Source organism: Marmota marmota, unplaced genomic scaffold (genome assembly GCF_001458135.2).
Source record: "Marmota marmota marmota unplaced genomic scaffold, marMar, whole genome shotgun sequence".
Taxonomy (NCBI): domain Eukaryota; kingdom Metazoa; phylum Chordata; class Mammalia; order Rodentia; family Sciuridae; genus Marmota; species Marmota marmota.
This window is the reverse complement of record NW_026000196.1, coordinates 9079130-9094004: the sequence shown is the minus strand read 5'-3', so window position 1 is coordinate 9094004 and position 14875 is coordinate 9079130. Positions and strand designations below refer to the sequence as shown.

The 14875-nt window shown below is 39.4% G+C and overlaps 1 protein-coding gene across 10 annotated transcripts in view; it reads left to right on the top strand.

The window, feature by feature from the left end:
* Positions 1-14631: 14631 nt before the first annotated feature.
* The window catches only part of Akap13 (A-kinase anchoring protein 13), a 320766-nt gene continuing 320522 nt past the window's right edge, over positions 14632-14875 (top strand). For 8 of the 10 annotated variants that reach the window (XM_048790302.1, XM_048790300.1, XM_048790301.1 and 5 more), the window contains exon 1: positions 14635-14761. The gene's annotated coding sequence lies outside the window, so the exon portion shown is untranslated. Of the gene's footprint in view, positions 14762-14875 lie in introns of all 10 variants that reach the window. The other 2 variants (XM_048790293.1, XM_048790294.1) reach the window with 2 other exon arrangements.

Genomic DNA, 14875 nt, shown 5'->3' with positions numbered 1-14875 from the left:
GAGGGGGGCAGTAACCAGGGATTGAACTCAGGGGGCATTCTAACACTAAGTCACATCCCCAGCCCTATTTTGTGTTTTATATCAGCAACTCACTGAGTTGCTTAGCACCTCGCTTTTTTATTTACATATGACAGTGGAATGCATTACAATTCTTATTATACATATACAGCACAATTTTTCATATCTCTGGTTGTATACAAAGTATATTCACACCAATTCGTGTCTTCATACATGCACTTTGGATAATAATGATCATCACATTCCACCATCATTTCTAACTCCATGCCCCCACCCTTCCCCTCCAACCCCTCTGTCCTATCTAGAGTTCCTCTATTCCTCCCATGCTCCCCCTCCCTACCCCACTATGAATCAGCCTCCTTATATCAAAGAAAACATTTGGCATTTGTTTTTTGGGGGATTGGCTAACTTCATTTAGCATTATCTTCTCCAACGCCATCCATGTACCTGCAAATGCCATGATTTTATTCTTTTATTGCTAAGTAATATTCCATTATTGTATATATGCCACATTTTTTTTATCCATTCATCTAGGTTGGTTCCACAGTTTAGCTATTGTGAATTGGGCTACTGTAAACATTGATGTGGCTGTGTCCCTGTAGTATGCTGTTTTTAAGTCCTTTGGGTGTAGACTTAGCACCTTGCTTTTGCTGAGGCTGTCTTTGAGCTGTGATCCTCCTGCCTCAGCTTTCTGAGCAGCTGGGATTACAGGCGTGTGCCACCACGTCTGGCATTCAGTTTTTCTTGAGCCAGTGAATCATAAAAATCTTAACTGAAAAGGTATATAATGCGCTGAACACTGTGTCAAATGCTCTCAGGACTGAGATAAAAATTTGAGAGGGCTGGGGCTGTAGCTCAGCGGCAGAAAGCTTGCCTCGCATGCGTGAGGCACTGGATTCCATCCTCAGCACCACATAAAAATAAACAAATAAAATAAAGGCATTCTGTCCATCTACAACTACAAATAAATAAATATATAAATATAAGCTAGATAATAAAAGATTTGAGAGCCATTCACATGGTTAAAATAATAATAATAAAAAACATTTATTACTTTTTTTGCTTGGTGTCAGATATTGTTCTAAGCGTCTTTATATTTTTTTCTTTCCACCTCATGACAACTCTGTGAATTAAGTACTATTTACATTTGTATTTTACATATAAGGACACTAATGAACACATAGATAGTTTAGTAATTGGCATGGTAACAACAAGATGGTCCTAGTGAAACCTGATTCCTGATATTCATCCTCATTTCATCCTCTCTTCTTGTGTTTGGACTGGACTTACTGACTTCCTTCTAAAGAATAGAATAAGGTAATGAGCAAGTCTCCCTGGGTTCATTTCCCAGCAAACACACATACACACACACACACACACACACACACACATAAAAAAGAAGGCAGAAGTGGTTGTATGTAACTTGGAGACTACATAAATACAATTGGATTTTCACTCTCATTTCTCTGTCTGTCTGTCTCTGATCACTCACTTTGGGGAAAACACATTGTAGCCAGCACTATAAAATGTCTCATAAGGTAACTTAAGTCTCTGGTCCCTACTCACAGGAATGACCTTGGAATTGGACCTTCCAACCCCAGACAAGTCTTTGCTGACTGCATCTCCTACAGAAAGTTTTGTTTTCCCCTCATGAGAGACCCTGAATCACTCCTGGCCAAAAACAGAACTGATTTTTTTTTTCAGTGTTGGGGATCAACTCCGGGCCTAGCACATGAGACTAAGGAAGTCCTATGCTACTGAGCTAATCCCCAGGCCAGGGCTGAGTCTTAGTCAAGGAACTCAAAGTATTACTCAGGATGAATTTCAGAATTGATATGGACCAGTGATGCCCTGGTGCCTTTCATTTCCTCTTTTTTCCAAACAGGAATGTCTACAGAGATTATCCTATGCCTGCTCCACCACTGTACATTGTGTGTGTGCGCGTGTGTGCATGCATGTGTGCACATGCATTGGAGGGTATAGATAACTTGTCTATTATTACACAGACTTCACAGGTTTAATGATTAAGATGAACTATACTTGAGCTATATATAAGGAATATGCCTAAGGACACTCATTCATAGCTTGACCCCATTACATTATAAATTTCTAGGCTTTGGACTATTATAATGGGCTGTGATTTTTGAGGGCCTTAAGAGGTGGTGAAAATATTTTACATGTGGGAGGGAGATGAGTCAACAAGAGGGCAGAGAGAAGACTGTTATAGTTAACCTCCAAGATGACTCCTGATGCACCTCTCTTCCTAAAGTTCAGTCCTTTGAGCAATCTTTACTCTTTATGTGTGGAGTGCCCTTATTGACTTGCTCCCAGCAAAAAGGATAGGGCAGAAGTGTTGGTAAGTGTTGGTACATGAGCTGAAGACTGCGCCATAAATGTAGCCTCCCCACTTTCATCACTTAGTGTGTTAGTCATCTTTTTGTTGCTATGACAAAATACACGAAAAAAGAACAAACTTAAAAGGGAGAAAGATTTATTTTGGCCCATGGTTTCAGTCCATGGTTGCTGACCCATTGATTTGGGGCCTATGGTACGGCAGTACATCATGGTGAAAGTGTGTAGTAGAGGGAGGAAATGGCTCATATTATGGCAAGGGGGAAGCAAAAAGAGAGAGAAAGGGGTTGGGGTCCTGCAAGGAACCACCCTCAATGATGTAACTTCCTTCCACTAGGCCCCACCTACTAAAGGTTCTACCAACTCCCAATAACACAATAGGCTGGGGACCAAGCATTTGACATATAGGTCTTTGGGGGACATTTAAGATTTAAAACATAATACTCTGCCTGTGAGAAGCCACACTGTGAATAGTCCTGAATAGGGGCCCAAATAGCAAGAAATTGAAATGTCCTGCCAACAGCCAGGCAAATGAGCTTGGAAGAAAATCCTCTGTCTCAATCCAGAGGCTACAGCTCCAACCGCCAGGTTCACTGAAACCTCAGCAGAGACCTTGAGCCAAAACTACCCCTGTAAGTGGTCTGTATATTCCTAACCCTCAGAAACTTTGTAAGATCATTTAAACTAAATTTGGGAGTAATTTGTTAATACAGTAATTAATAATAGGCACACATTCTGTGATTCCACCTAAACAAGCTCTCGGGAAGACAAATTTTATCTAGCTGTCACCCGGAATGCTGACCATGGGTGGAAAATGACTGGGCAGGGGCCAATGAAACTTCTGGAGTTCACAGAGGTATTCTCCATCTTGTTTGTGCAGGTAGTTATACATTTGTCACACATTGAATTGTGCACTAAAAATGAATGTATTAGTGTACATTTTACCTTCGTAAATTGGTTTTAGGAAAAGTGGGTAAGTGATGAAGAAGTGGGGGTCAGTAGGCTAAAAAGTGAGATGGTAGAGGCAAGAAGAGAAATGGGACAGTGCCTTAAGAATGTATCTGGGTCAGGAATTTTATTTGTTCATTTCTTAGGATAAAAGGGGCTTGAATATGTTTGAAGGCAGTGGATGAGGGGTTTACATCTTTTAAAGATGTAAAAGAGAATGTTCAAATTATAAAGTAAAAATCTGGAGGAACTGAAATGACATGAGACAGGAAGGTAAGATAGTGTAATACTTCCTGGAGAAGATGGCTAAAGTGATGCACTTAGATATTTCCAATGTTCTCTATTCAGTAGAAGATCTGTTTACACACCAAGCACTAGAGGCTATTTGAGTTGAGGTAGGAAAGAAGTTTAATATAGTTTTTGTGCAAATTGACACTGCAAAGTCAATTACTTTTGGATTTTCTGTGAAAGTGTTTAGTGATTATTCTGTCAATATTAAGACAGGAACTCCCTGGAAGTGCTTTGAACAAGCAAGGACCCCTGTCACGGTTGTACTTTAAGAAAATCATTAAGTTTCAGAGGGAAATACAGACAGTTGGGAGATATTAGAAGCAAAGAAGCTAGCTTTACCGTAATCATTTAGTCAAAACTGGATGAATGGATCCAAGAAATGCAGGAAAGGGAAACTGGACTCAATCTGTGGTGAAATTAAAAGGCAAAATGCTAGAGATGACTGAGTGGAATTGAGAGAAGGGGAAAGCCAGAAATGGAGCAGGTGAGGGGAAAAAGAACTCACTTTTGGAACTGAGTCTGTGGTTTAGCAGGCTGTACAAGTCAAGAGGTGGGAATGTAGGTTGACACTTCCTAGGAGTGATCTGATCTGGTTGGGGTGGGATTTGGGAAGTATGTATTTGCTATTCTTTGTTTAAAATTTTTTTAGTTGTGGATGGACACAATACCTTTATTTTATTTGTTTATTGAACCCAGTGCCTCACACATGCTAGGCAAGTGCTCTACCACTGAGCCACAACCCCAGCCCCTACATTTCTATTCTTGACTAAGGAATTAAGACCTTTTGAAATGGATAGCGGTGTGAGTGTTCTATTGCTAAATGTCATAGACTCGGTGTCTCAAACAATAGACATTTATTTCTTAATTACAGAAGGTTGGGAAGTCCAAAATCAAGGCGCTGTAGGTTTGTTTCTTGGCCTGGGTCTCCTCCTCACTTGCAGACAGTTACATTTTTGCTGTACCTTCTCATGACAGAGAAAGGAAACTCTTGTGTCTCTTCTTCTTTTTATCAAGCCACTAATCCCATCATATATGGGGGTCCACCCTTATAACCTCATCTAAACCAAACCACCTATCCAAGGCCCCAACTCAATACCATCACATTGGGAGTTAGTGTTTGGACATATGATTTTTGAGGGGATACAAACATTCAGTTCATTACAGTGGGGTAAATGTTAAATGATGCTTCAGAATATCTGTCCTGTTATTTCTGAAAAATTAGTTGAAGATATTTGGGCAGTGTTTCTTAAATTGTATCCCTAGTGCAATATGATGAATTAATGCATTTTCTGAGAGCAATTGATTTCATGGTCAAAGAAATTTGAGAAATATAGGATTAAACAAAGCTAAATAGCTTTATTCTTTATATTCTCCAAACCCTAATAGATAATGCTACTGTGCACAGTGAAGCCTCAAGAGGAAAGGAATATACAATAAAGCATTTCTTTTACTTATTACAACATGCAAAGCTTTTTCTAATGAAAAGTTTCAGGAACAAATGTTCCAAGGAAAGTACCTTAGGAAAAGTCTGGGTTAAGCTGTGAAGAAAGTGCAGTTGCCTGCAGATACGGATTTATCTTCTTTAATAGTTAAAATTCTATACTTTTAGAAAAAAACATAATGTATTAAAGGTGAAAACAAATTTTTTAAAAATTTGCCCAGGAAAACCTGAGTTTAGGCCTCACATTAGTTATTGGAGTCCATTTCCATTAAATGGTGTTTAGGGCTTAAAAAACATGGTGTTTCTCTAACTCCATCTTCAGAAACCTACCATTATAAATAATTGGGGATAATTACGAGAGCAGCTGAATAAACTGGAAAAGGCTGTGTATAAAGAGAAGAGCAATAGGAGGAAATGTGCAGTACTTCAGCCAGCCCATAAATCTCTGCAGAGGCAGAGAAACAGTCCCCATCTTCTTTAAACTGTTACTTATATTTAGAGTAAATCTCAAACCAAACCCAACCAAATCAAAATAATGTCACCCCAAAAAAGTGATTCTGACTTTTGTTTATTTTTATTTTGGGGGGTTTTTAAGAGGGAATCTCTAGATCCTTTTCTTACCCTAAAATTAAATTCCTTGGACTCCAGACTGAGAAGTATGGCAATAACTTTGTCTGAGGTCAGGGTGGTCCATTAATCCCAAGGCTTTTGTGATTCTCTTCCTTCCATCAACCCTTCAGCCCTAACCCTTCTACCACTGGAAATATAATGGCTTTAGAAGGTTAATGTGGTCCCACGGGCAGATTTAAATAAACCTATTGCTGGAAGGATTGTTATAGAGAAAAGCAAGGGTTTCAGAAATTAAATAAATTGTTCAATCAATAAATGGTACATCTGGAGTACATTAATTGAAGGCTGGGGAGCCTCTGGGGGCAGAAGGCTGGGTGGCTGCCATTTCTATTGAGGAGGTTAACACAAGACAATATGCACTCTTTATTGGAGATTCTCTATTATAATCGTGGCAAGGTGCATGGTTCCCTGAATTTCTCTAACACTGACTTTTTCTGCAAATAATATCCTAGATTGTTTCATTGTCTTTAAAAGGGGAAATGGAGGAAGGAGTTAATGTGGGCAGAGCACTTGTACTGTGACAGACAACACATTGAAGGGTATGCCCAGGTTGTTTCATGTATTTGTTGTAGGGTGACTGTCCTACAACTGATCCCTTCAAACGAAGAATTTTGAATATCCAAGATTCAGGAATAACCCTGATTGCTTCTAATACCCAGGTCTTTCTGTTTCATATGGAAAGAACTTCAATCAGAGAGGTTAGGCACTCATAAATCAGTACAACTGTTCTGGGATTCTACTTGTAACTGAGTTTCCTATTTGTAATTTAAATTCCCTAAAAATGTTTATTATTGCCTGATCTGGTGCTACACTTTGGATCTTAAATTTCCCCCAAAGCCCTATGTGTTCAAGGCTTAGACCTCAGCTTGGTGCTATTGGGAGGTGGTAGAAACTTTAAGAGGTCTTAGGGCATTGGGTTAGTCAGCTTTTTGTCACTGAGCCCAAAACACCTGACAAGAACAACTTAGAGAAGGAAAAGTTTATTTTGGGTTTATGGTTTTAGAGATCTGAGTTCATGGTTGGCTGGCTCAATTGTTCTAGGCCTGAGGTGAGGCAGAATGTGATGGTGGAAGGGCATGACAGAGGAAAACTGTTTAGCTCATGGCAGCTGGGAAGGAGAGAGAGAGAGAGAGAACACCAAGGGTACACCCTATATGATCTATTTCCTTCAGCCATACCCCACCTGCCGATAGTTACTATCCAGTAGTCCATTCAAATTATTAATCCATCAAATGGATTAATCCACTGATGAGGTCACAGCTCTCATAATCCAATATTTTCACCTCTGAACAATGTATGTTGCCTAACACATGAGTTCTACAGAGGAAATTTTTAGATCCAAGCCATAACACTCATTGAGGGCCTGCCTTTGTGGAACCTTGGTCTCTTTCTCTCTTTTGTGTCCTGACTGTGAGGTGAGCTGATCTCCACAGGCCTGAAAGCAATGGGGCTAACAGATCATGGACTGAAACTTCTAAAACTATGAGTCAAAATAACTTTATCTCTATATAAGTTGATTATCTTGGGTATTTGTTACAGTGACAGAAAGCTGACTAACGTAGCTGGTAATAATGATAAATGTCATTCACTGTACATATTCCCTGTCAATTAATATATAATTCTAACCTAGTTTTTAAATTTTGTGCCTGCAGAGTTTCTGAAATGCATTATAGGAATGTATTCTGGACATGGATCTGTTGATCAAGTGGCTCTTTATCAAGCACTTACTTTGTAGGTAGGCTAAGTGCTCACAGTTCTAAGTAGAGTGAGAGGGTATGTGAGAGGGCCAGAGTAAGGGAAGATCTAGTGCATGTACTATTCTAAGTTAGATTTGGTGACTTTCCCTTAGTTTTCTATTCTTGGGAGGTAAACTGCACCAATCAGTAGCTATGAGATTTGGAGCGAGTTATTAATCTTCCTAAGCCTATGTTATATGTTAAAAGGGGATAATAGTGCCAGCCTAAGGAATATTGTAAAGAATAAATGAGATAAAAATCCATCAACCACTGGGTATGTAGCTCAAGTGGTAGAGCCTGTGCCTAGTGAGTGCAATACCCTGGATTTGTCCCTGGTACCATTTAAAAAAAGAAAGAAAGAAAATTAAACAACCTGACTTTTGTTGTCGTGTACAGTAGCCACTACCCTTTTAAGCGCTTGAAATGTGGCTAGGGCAGGAGGTGTGTCAGTGGTAGAGCACTTGCTGCATACCAACATGAAAGCTTGCTAGTCTGAATTGAGAAGACATGTAAAGATAATACATACTCTGGATTACTTTAAAAACTTAGTATAATAAAAAGAAAGCAAAATACCTCATTAACGAATTTTTATATTGATTATACATCAAAATTATAACATTTGGGATACATATCCATATATAAAAATATATGTGGATACATATATGTACATAAATCCATATACACATATACATGGTTAAGTAGGATATTATTGAAAGTGATTTCACCTGTTTTTGTGCTGAAATGTGGTTGTCTTTAAAGGCACTTACACATTTGAACACTTTTAAAAATAAAATTTTGCCTATCTGTTTCCCTTGATACTGTAAGCTACTTTAGGACAGGAACCTTGTTTTTCACATGTAACCCCAGGACCAAACCTAATTCCTGGCACACAGTAAAGTTTTTTTTGTTTGTTTGTTTGTTTTTGGAGTATCAGGGATTGAACTCTCAAGGGCACTTGACCACTGAGCCACATCCCCAGCCCTATTTTGTATTTTATTTAGAGAAAGGATCTCACTGAGTTGCTTAGTGCCTCACTTTTTGCTGAGGCTGGCTTTGAACTCTCAATCCTTCTGTCTCTACCTCCCAAGCCACTGTGGTGTGTGCCACCGTGTCCAGCCACAGTAAACTTTTGACAGCTATTTGCTAATTGAAAAAAGAGGCAGCTTTGGCACTGAACAGGGATCATCAGATGCTCATGGATGGTGTATCAGTTAAAATTCTTGTGAATGTGAGTAACAATAACTTTTGGTGTTGGCTTTATTGGCTTATATAATTGAAATATCTACATTTTGTTCCATCTTTAGGAAGTACTGGACTCAACAGTTCAAACAGAGTCACTAAGACATTATTTTCTTCATATTTCCTACTTTTCCACTGTGCTGGCTCTATCCTAAGAGGTTCTTTCCTCATGGTGATAAGATGGCTATCAGACATATCCTTCTTAATCCTGTCAAGGCAAAGACTCCAGTCAATGAAAACATTGATAATTCAAAGAAAGGGTAAAATTTGCTTCCATTGCCCCTGGTTGACATATTTAGGATTATGTAACCAACCCTGAACTAATTTCTATTGCCTGTGGGTAGGATGCATTGATTGGCTCAAATTTGGGTCCTATGGTAAGACCATGGACTGTGGTAGAGTTGGCTTCACACCAAATAAGGGGCTCAGAGAATTTCCCAAAGCAACATCAGGATACTATTTCTATCACAAAGCAATAAAATGTCCACTGCTGCACAAGAAGAACCCTGGGACAAATTTGTTCCAGTGCTTCCTTTGCAAAACTAGACATATTAGGAACCATGGGTCTCCACAGAAATTTCTGTTCTTCTAATCATGCTTCCAATTTTTTTTCTTTCCTTTGTTATTTCCAGGGTCTCTATAAAACGGGACTTATCCTTGTTATATTAAATCAATTAGAAAGATACTGGAGAGACACAAAATCCTATGATAGCTTGATAAGGCCTTGACCTCTTTTCTGGCTTGTAAGCTTAAGGGAAGTGAGAAAATTATTAAACCTGAAATCTCTTTCTGTGAAATGGGACATTCTCTGAAGAGATATTTGGTGCACCTTAGAAAAACAAATCTTCAGTATCAGGGACATTCAGTTTGAGGGCGCCTCATCGGAGTTCTTTTTGTACAAATTCATTCATGTGAAACTTATTATTGAGTCCTCACTGTGTACTGGGTGCAGAAGATGGAGGAGTAAACAAAATAACAGGGAGATTACATTATAATGGGGGACAGAACCAAAATACACATACAAAATAAATAAGATATTTTTAGATTAGAAAAAAATGCTATGAAAAAAAATTGAGTAATATTAAAGAGAACTAGGTGAGAGTGGACCTCTTTATTATTGATTTCATTATTTTCTTCTTGCTTAGAATGCAATATTAACATGTAATAATTAACACATAATAATTGTATACCTTTGTGGGGTGCTGTGTGATAATTTTTAATACATGTATATAATATGTAATGATCAACACAGAATAATTAGCATTTCCATTTCCTTACCATTTCCTTTATGTTTGGCACCTTTGATCTCCTCTCTTCTTGTTTTTCTCAAATATATAACAAATTATTGTGAACTACAATTACCCTACTGTGCTACAGAACATTATGACTTATTGTTCCTATCTTTCTATATTTTGTGACAGAAATAACCACCCTTTATTTCCTTGCCCTTCCCAGCCTCCAGTAATCATTAGTCTACTTTATTCTACTTGAGGTTACATATGAAAGAGAACATGCAGTATTTGTCTTTCTGTGCTTGGCTTATTTCACTTAATATAGTGACTCCCATTTCCATCCATTTTGCAAAAAATGACGGGATTTCATTCTTTTTATGGCTGAATAATATTTCATTGTTTTTTTCTAATCATCTGTTAGTGAACATCTCAGTTTATTCTATATCTTGACTATTATGAATAGTGCTACAATAAACATGGGTATACAGGTATCTCTTTGATATGTTAATCTAATTTCCTTTGAATAGATACCCCTAAGTGGGACAGTTGGATCATATGGGATTATATTTTCCAAATATATTTTTAATATCTTTATTTTGTTGTTTATTTTTATGTGGTGCTGAGGATCAAACCCAGCGCCTCACATGTGTGAGATAAGCATTCTGCCACTGAGCCACAACCCCAGCCTTGGGATTCTATTTTTAGTTTTAGCTTTTTTCAATATGAGTGCTTGAACCCCAGCAGTGCTTTACAATTGAGCTATATTCCCAGCCCTTTTAATTTTTTTATCTTATGTCAGAGTCTTGCTAAGTTGCTCAGGCTGGCCTTGAACTTGCAATTCTCTTGCCTTAAACTCCTGAGTGGCTGGGATTGCAGGTGTGTGCCAAACATCCTACTGTTTTTTAGTTTTTTTTGGGAGCCTCCATACTCTTTTCCATAATTGCGGTACAATTACATGTGAGAGTGGGTTACTCTAGATAGGTTGGTCAGGCAAGTGGAGTCGTAGCAGGATCTAGTTGCTACAAGGAAGACATGTTTTAGACAATAGTCATGTGTATTGGAAAGAATTTCAAGGACTGTATTTATGACTCATTGTTATTTAAAATGTTTATTGTGATGTTGGTTTCTGGTCTGTGGACAGTGTAAAGCATTCCAACAGAGGATTTCAATATAGATTTTAATTTTTTTACACCCATGTAGTTAATTACTAAATATAATAGTCTTGTCATGACACTGATTCAATGTCTTTCTAAAAGCGTACTGCATAAAGTTCTTCTATTTAAAATAATCTTGGTAAACTTCCCCAACACGGGAATTCCTTGAGGGTGATTTCAGGTTCCATTGGAAATTTATGTATAACCTGTTTGGGTGGAAAAGCTGTTGTCTTCAGAAACTTCGGTATTGTTGACCATTGAAAGGGTCATCCAAGCAAAGTTATGGAATTACTTGGTTATAAAAATGATTGCTGGGGGCTGGGATTGTGGCTCAGCGGTAGAGTGCTCGCCTAGCACGGGCGGGTCCCGGGTTCGATTCTCAGTACCACATAAAAATATAGGCATTGTGTTGTGTCCATCTACAAAAAAAAATAATAAAAAGATTCTCTCTCTCTCTCTCTCTCTCTCTCTCTCTCTCTCAAAAGAATTTTAAAAAATGATTGATGGGCTGAGGATATAGCTCAATGTTACAGCTCACACCTCCCATGTGGGTGGCCCTGGATTTGATCCCCAGCACTGTTAAAAAGATAAACACACAAAAAAAAAATGGAAAAGAAGATTATTGGCACATTCCATATGATATACTATGCAATATATCTAAATTGAATAATAGTACAAGATAAAATTTTATATTGGACTAAAACTTGTGAATCATCCACTATTATGTGCAATCAATACATAACTTTTCATGGAAAAATGAGAAAGGATAGCCAATATTCAGAGGAATATCTGAATGATAGCCATGCAGATAACTATTTAGGACTTCCCAGAGGACAGAAGGGCTCAGCGCTGTCTGGAAAATTTAAAAATTTAAAATTTAAAATTAGAGTAGACTCTGCCTCTCAGAATGGGATCCCAAATGAGCAGTTTCAGTACCAGCTGGGAACTTTTTAGAAATAGAGAATCCCACAACCTTAGACCTACTGAGTCTGAATCTACTTTTAACTAAATTTCCAGGTATTTCATAGGTACAGTAAATTTAGAAAGTGCTGAACTTTCAATCCTTTCTGCAGCCCCTGAGAAAGGTGTAAATATCCCACTAAGAGTGGGGAGTAGGGAATGGAATTTTCAGACAGTCACTAGAAAAATGACATGGTAACATTTACTGCGGCCTCAGCTAACATTAAGGTCCAAATGACTTTCTGGGTGAGCCCCCTTGCGAGGTTCTTCATGGAAGAGCAACCTGCTCATGGTGAACTCTTTTGTGGCAGGGTCAGGACTAGAATGCAGGAGTCTTTTCTCTTTGTGCCAACTATTAAATATTTTCAAGGAGGGTTTTTTTTTTGATTTTTTTTTTTTAGTCATACATGACAGCAGAATGTATTTTGACATATAACACATACATGGAATGTACATACATCAATCATAATGTCTATTCCATTCTGCTGCCCTTCCTATCCCCCCTACTCCTGCCCTCCTCTCCCATCCTTTCTCTCTATCCAATCTAATGTGACACACTTTTTTTTTCTTTTTCTCATCACAACATCATATACGTTTTTTTTAAAAAAACAATGCGGTTCTCCTTCCATCTTCCGTGCAACTCCCCTTCTCCCTCTTTTTCCCTCCCACCTCTCTTCCCTATTTGGTGGTAGTCTTCTTCTCATGCTCTTCCTCCCTATCCCATTTTGAGTCACCCCCCTTATATCAGAGAAGACATTCGGCATTTGTTTTTTAGGGATTGGCTAACTTCACTTAGCATAATCTGCTCTAATGCCATCCATTTGCCTGCAAATGCCATGATCTTGTTATTTTTTAGTGCCGAGTAATATTCCATTGTGTATAAATGCCACATTTTTAAAATCTATTCATCTATTGAAGGGCATCAAGGAGGGTTTTGAGTGAACATAGAAGAAGTTGAGCAGCATGATAAGGTGATTTGGAAATTTTTTTTACATGAAGAACCAGGGTTAGCCTTGGTTTTTATCATTTTTGTGAAGGTAAACTAAGAAAATAACATAAGAATCAGGTTTACTGACAGAGAAGCAAATTTAAGCTCAATAGTAGAAGAAGTTCTAAGATTTAGAACCCTTCAACGATGGGAGTGCCTGATACAAGTATTAGGTTTTCATAATATTCTCTCAGAAGTTTGGTTGCTGATAGTGAGCTTATCTGGATCCGGGTTTCCCAAATGACAGTCATTTGCGTCTTTGCAAAAATTTTTTCCATGTCCTGTAGGATTTTTAAAAGCTGACCTTAAAAATACTTGTTTAAAATATGTAAAGTGCACTAATCTTAAGTATACAGCTACTTTTGAATTTTTCATATGTATATACTTTTTTATCACTCAGATCAAAATGCAGAACCACCACCCCAAGGGGTCCTTTGTTGCTCCTTTCCAGCCAATAACCTTCTTCCCCTAGGTAACCATGGTTTTTTTCATCAATCTCTACAAATTGGTCTTGTACGTTCTTGAACTGCATATAGTCTCCGTTTTTCACTTAACATTTTTAAGTACTTTTTTTTTTTTTTTTAAACTAGGGATTGAACCCAGGGGCTCTGTACCGTTGAGCTACAAACCCAGATTTTTTTTTTTTTTTTGAGACAGGGTCTCCCTAAGTTGCTTAGGGCTTTGCTAAATTGCTGAGGTTGGCCTGGAATTTAAGATCCTCCTGCCTTAGTCTCTGGAGTCGCTGGGATTACTAGGAGTGCGCCATCAAGCCGGGTTAGGGTTCTTTCTTTCTTTTTCTTTTCTTTTCTTTTTAAAACAACTTTCTATTGACCTAAGAAATGACAAAGGGGAAACAGTGGTTTGACATGAGAGTCATTCCCACCCTCCTCTGCAATACTTATTAAAACACACACAGAGTGAAAACGTTTCTTCGTATTCCAATATAATATCCTGGACCACCATTGGAACTTGGACCATATTTTGCTTCTCAGAAGCCACCAGATGATTTCTGAGGTCCTTTGCATTTGTAAGCCTAAAATTTTGTGGTGATCGAGTAGCCAAAATTTCACAATGCATAGTGACAGTCCTGATCTCTCCATCGCGCCATCTATCCAAGTAACACTTGTTGAGTACCTAGCATGAGTCTCTTACATAGGACAACTGGAAGACCCCACTTCCTCATTGGAGTTAGTGGGGAGAATAGAAGAAAAAATCATTTGAGTGTGTGTGGTAAGTGCTACAGCTCAAGTAAGCGCCAAGCACACTGTGGAAGGGCGGTTTCCGGAGATGGGGTGGAGAGAAGGTGGGTGGGCATTTCAACCAGCGGCAGCTGCTAGCTACCCGACTTTGATCACTTTGCTTCGGAGCAGCGGCGGCGGTCAACCTCAGCCTCCCTTAGCAACCAGAGCACACTGCCCAGAAAGACTTCTATTGGCCTCACGGAGTTTGATGGGCAGCTCTACCATGCAATCCCAGCTCTTGGCCCTGGTTTCCGCGCTTACTCACAGGAGGGCTCCTAGGTTTTACGGCCCTCCTCTAGTGCCCCGCCCAAAGCCCGGTGGCTTGCGGCGCATGCGTGGGTAGCTGGTTGTGTGCTGGGCCAGCGCGGAGCCGAAGCGGCCGTGGTGAAGCGCCTGGGCTCGGTCGAAACCGCCGAGTCGGCTCCTCGCCTAGTAGCCGTCGCCGCAGAGCGGCCGTCTGTTGTCTTTCTCCGCGGCGAAGGTGCAGAGCTGCTCCGGCTCGGCCCGCGGGGGAGCCCCGGGAGCCGCACGGTGAGAGGGCAACTTAGTTGATGGAGTTGAGGGAAGTTTTGTGGTTTGAGGAGGGGTCGGGGCGAGGAGCGCGGAGCGCCGGGCCCCTCCCCCGTGCGCCCGGCTCTCGGGGGC